The sequence below is a fragment of the Leucopleurus acutus genome, assembly GCF_964270905.1.
Source record: "Leucopleurus acutus genome assembly, chromosome: 2".
NCBI lineage: Eukaryota > Metazoa > Chordata > Mammalia > Artiodactyla > Delphinidae > Leucopleurus > Leucopleurus acutus.
Window position 1 is genome coordinate 163,814,929 of NC_139143.1, and position 4,725 is coordinate 163,819,653.

The 4,725-nt window shown below is 57.3% G+C and overlaps 1 pseudogene across 1 annotated transcript; it reads right to left on the reverse strand.

Moving 5' to 3' along the window:
- Positions 1 to 328: 328 nt before the first annotated feature.
- LOC309974882 (lysine-specific demethylase 2B-like) lies at positions 329 to 2,620 on the reverse strand (annotated as a pseudogene). Its single transcript has one exon. The product of its transcript is annotated as a lysine-specific demethylase 2B-like (transcript).
- Between the last annotated feature and the right edge of the window lie 2,105 nt (positions 2,621 to 4,725).

A 4,725-nucleotide genomic window follows, 5' to 3' on the forward strand; every position in this document is an offset into this window, starting at 1 on the left:
TCTGAGGACAACCTGGACACGAGCAGTCTGAATTCCTCAAGGTCCCAGACTTCTAGCTTTTTTACACATTCATTTTTTTCAAACTATACAGCCCCATCTGCTACCGTGTCTTCCTTTCAGGGAGAGCCTATGGGTGGAGACCGGCCGGACCTTAGGATCTGGAGTACTGGCACAGGTACGAGGTTGTAATTACCCTGAGGGCCTGGCATGTCGTCTGCTTTCGGCCAATATGGAGGGGGCTTTAGGGCTGAAGACTCCTTGCTGAGCCGGGGTTCCACGTGCTGCTGAACCCTGCACTTGCAGGCTCTCCTGACGTGAGGCTCCAAGCTCAGACGCTGCTCAGTTTTTGCAGGAGTTTTTCTTCCACTTGCCCGAACTGGACACTCACAGACATTTCGGCTATGAACTGCTCACAGCCTTCCTTGGTAACTTGCTTGCAGTACCGCAGGTCAGTAGGACAGATATTCCCACACCGTTTGAAGGACAGGTACTGGTCAGTGACCTTATTGCAGTCTGACAGGTTGATCTCGGTTAAGGAGTCTCGGGTGGTGGTGCCCACAGTGGTGAGCAGGTTGATGGGCTGGGTAGTCACGTGGTTACAGTGACTAAGGTGGAGCTTGGAGAGCAGGGGCATGCGGCGAAGGATAAGACGCAGGGAGGCGTCTGTGATGTCCAGGCCGGCCGACGCAGCTCCACAATGTTCCGGAGCTTATCCCGATGGTCCATCTGACCTGGCCTGTTATCTGTAGGCGGGGGCAGGAGATCCCGCATCTGGGCGTCCTTTAGTCCTTCTACCCACTGGACATCCAGGGTCCGGAGCAGCGGACAACTGGAGCTACAGAGGGCTGAGACCGCGATCCATGAGCAGCCTGACAGCACCAGTTCTCGGATCCCAGGCAAGCGGTTGATGAGCCAGCTCGGCTGTTTCTTGGAGATATTGGTCCAGCTGAGGTCCAGGGAGACAGGCTGTCGCCGATGACGCCGCTCAGCATCAGGGGTGTGATGGACTTGCAGCGGTTCAGGTCGATGCGGGTCCGTAACCGCTTATCACAGCACTAGCGGTTCCAGGTCCTGCAGACCCGCGTGCAGACACACAGGTCTTGGTGGCTGGGGTAGCTGAAGACGGCCATCCACACCTCCCTGTGCACAATGTGGGCCGCCCTATCATCCAGGGGCAGCGAGTCGGCCGGGGGCGCTGACGGGGATCACATGTCGCTCCATCTGGATGCACTTGGGCGGGGACACGGAGGGAGGGGGCCGGGAGATGACTCGGGGCGGGCTGTGCAGGCCGGGCCCCAGCTGGGCCCCTTTGCTGAAGCGGTGAGGGCGCTCACAGAGGCCCAGGGGCCGCTTGGGCTCCTCGTTCTCGCTCTCAGGCTCCGACTTGATGGGCTGGTGGTTCTCGTGGGCCAGGCTGCTCTCCGTCTTCTGGATCTCCTGGTTGAGCTCCTTGCTTGGCTCCTTGTTGGGGAGTCGCCGCTTCCGGCGCATCTTCACCTTCCTCTTCTCCTCGGGGCCCTCCGTCCCCTCCGTGCTGGGGCCGCGGTGGGGGAGCTGGAGCGGGAGTGGTTGCTCTCCGTCGTCTTGGGGGGCGCCTCGGGCAGGTCGTCCTCCGGCTCCTGCTTGAAGCGCCTGAGAGGCCTGTCGGCCAGAGCCATTCGGTCCTCAGCGTTCTTCCAGGACCACCGCTTTTTCCTGAAAAGCTTATCTTCTTTGCCGGGTTTTAGCTGCTGCTGGAAGTAAGTGAGACTGGATCTCCACCAGGGGCTGAGGCTGCTGCCTAGAGGGGGCCTCGGCGAGAGGTGAGAGGAGGAACCGGGGGACGTTCGAAGCGTCGAGGCTCGAGGCTCGCTTGCGTCCACTCAGCTCCTGGGGCTTCTCGTATTTCCGCTTCCTCCTCAGGTGCACATCGTCTGACTTTCGGCGCAGGATGCCGTCAGAGGGCACCTTCTCGGGGTGCTCGTCTGGCCTGCGCCGGGGCGGCTCTTCACACTCACTCCTCCACTTGGCAGGCTCCTGCCCCTCCTTGCTGTCCTGGTTCATCTTCTGCTCCTTGAGCAGGGAGCTGGGCAGGTTTGAGGCGTACTTAAAGCCGGGGCCACGCTTTTGTTTTCCGGTCTTGCTGGCGTGCTTACACTTTGGACACGCCCAGCAGTTTGGAAACTCCTCGTTGACCACGCCCTCTGACTCCTTAACCTTAAGGCATCCACAGGGTGCATGATTTCGCTGCAGATGAGCGCCCCATGAGCGTAAGATTAAACTTACCTTCTTCCTCTCCCACTGTGTCCTCTTTTCCTGCCTCGCCACACACTAGACACACGGCGGTGTGGGGCAGCACAGGCGCGATGCACTGCCGCATTTTGCAGCTCTGCGGCATCCACCCGGGGCCGCCGAACTTCTTCATGTCCTTGCAGAAGTGGCGCTCTCCACACTCCGTCCGCAGGCAGGCCTCGCACTTGCGGCATCGCGTCCGGCGCCGGCGAGCTCCCGCCGTGGTCCGGTTGGCGGCCAACTTCACCGCGGAGGCGGGGCCCAGGTTCCCCTTGGGCCGACCTACGACCCGGTTCTGGTCCGGCTGCGATTCATAGTCGTCGTCCTCGGCGCTTACGGACATGGCCATGGCTCATGGTGGGCCCAGGCTCGCGCGCGCTGACATGGTTGGAGCGGCGCCGCCGCCGCCGCCGCCGCCGCCGCCCGCCCGGAGCAGGCTCGGCTCGCCCTGGCTCGGGCTCGGGCTCCCTAGTACCATTTTGGCGAACATTTTCAGACACCTCTGTCTGATTGTAAACACATATATACACGGCTTTAAATGAACAGGAGCAGACTCCACATGCTGTTGTGTAAAGTCCTTTTTTTTCTCCCAACAATATGTTGTGGACATCTTTCCATGCCAATAAATACAAAGCAACAGCAGTTAAATGACTGCATGATATTCTATCACATGTACGAACGGGAGTTTTAAATGCAAAAGAGGCATAGGGTCCCCTTGCTCCCAAAGTGGGTGTTAGTGGGACAATGCTCAGATGACAGCCTGGGGGGCCAGAGCCATGACACCATGGCTGCCAGGGCCAGGGGTGTCAGACTCACCCCATCATAGATCAAGTCACACCAGGTGGACTCCTGCAAAATCAGGCTCTGGAGAGCAGCCTCGAGCGGGGCTATTGGAGAGAATCAGTGGCCCCAACTCGCTCCCAGAAAGGCACTGCCATCCTCACAGACCCCGCTGTCCTGGGGTTTCTTTCTGAGGTGCCCCAGTATGGCGTGGCAGTCATCTCCATTTTATGCAGCAGCTACGATATTCCAAACATGCATGACAGAAAAATGAAGCCAATTATTCCTTGAGAGAGTATGGTGAGTGACTAAGCACAACTCCCTGATTTTGTGATCCTGGGCAAGTTGGTAAAAATTCTCTCAATGCAGTTTCCCCATCTGTAAACTGGGGATAATCGTAGTCCCTAAATCACAGAGCTGTTGAGAGGATTAAATGAGATCATTGAAACCAGCTCTGAATACACTGTCTGGTGTTCAGTCAATGTCAGTTCCCCTCCCACCTCAACATCCCCACCTCCTCCTCTTCATCCTTTCTGGAGAGACCTGCAGCTTGTTTCTGACACCAGCCTAGACAAACAAGGGATGGAGAAGAGCCTCTCCATTGAGGGATGGGCTCTCCAAGGAATGGCTGGGGGGTCCTGGGGGTCAGACAGGAGAAGAAGACTTGGGGTGGTGATCTTGGTTTTCTGATCCCTGCAGGGAGCAAATGAACAAGGGAGGGATGAAGGACTCAGGATTAGACCTCCGTCAATGGGGGAAGATGCTGGGACACCCAGGATGGGTCAGTAAGAGCAGAAGTTTCTAATAGGAGAGCTTCAATGTGCTACCTCGAGGGGTAATAAGCGCCCCATCACTGCCCATTGCTGTAGGCGCTCGGGCGGAGATGACCCGAGAGAAATCTTTCCAGGTCTGAGCCCTGTGAGAACACTGGTCAGCCTGTGGTTTCTCGCCAGCCTGATGGGAGGCAGAGGGTACAGAGGGGTGAAGGTAGTGCTTCTCACCTGCTCTTCAGGGGCAGGCTGGCCTCAGCTGCTGCCTCTGCGATTTGCATTCAGCCCTTGTCTGTGACGAGCTCTGCACGCAGCAGTCTGCTCCCAGAGATGTGCTATTTTAAGTGCTTCCCCTCCGCCCCTAAGGGTGCCATGTGTTTATCTTGCTTTCCAGTTAAAAGGGAAAATCAATTTCACTCTTACCTTAGGAAGGTTTGGGGTGGGGGCCGTCGGGTGGCTTCATTTCATTAAAATGAAAGTGTGGGGCGGGGGGCAGGAAGGGCTGCAGAGTCCCACCCCTGCGACCAGTTACGAATAAACAATAGCCTGGGTCCACAGCCTGTTCCTCCCCCCTCAGCCCAGATTGTAGGGCCACAGGAGGCCAAGGGTTGACCTGTGATGGGCGACAGGACTGTGGGATAGAGGGGGCGAGAGAGGAGCCCAGCTCATCACTGCTGTGTGTGTGTGCACGTGCACATACGTGTGCGTGTGTGTGAGAGAGAGAGATGGGGGAGAAAAAGAGGGAGGAATGGGAGAGAGAGGTGTGTTGGGCTTTTGTTTCCCTGAATGCCCATTTAGAGAATAAACTCAACATTTATTGAACACCTATTTGCATTCCAGGGGCTGTACTAGGCACAGAAAATCTGGCAGTGAACAATTCACAGTCTCTGCCCTTAAAAAGCTG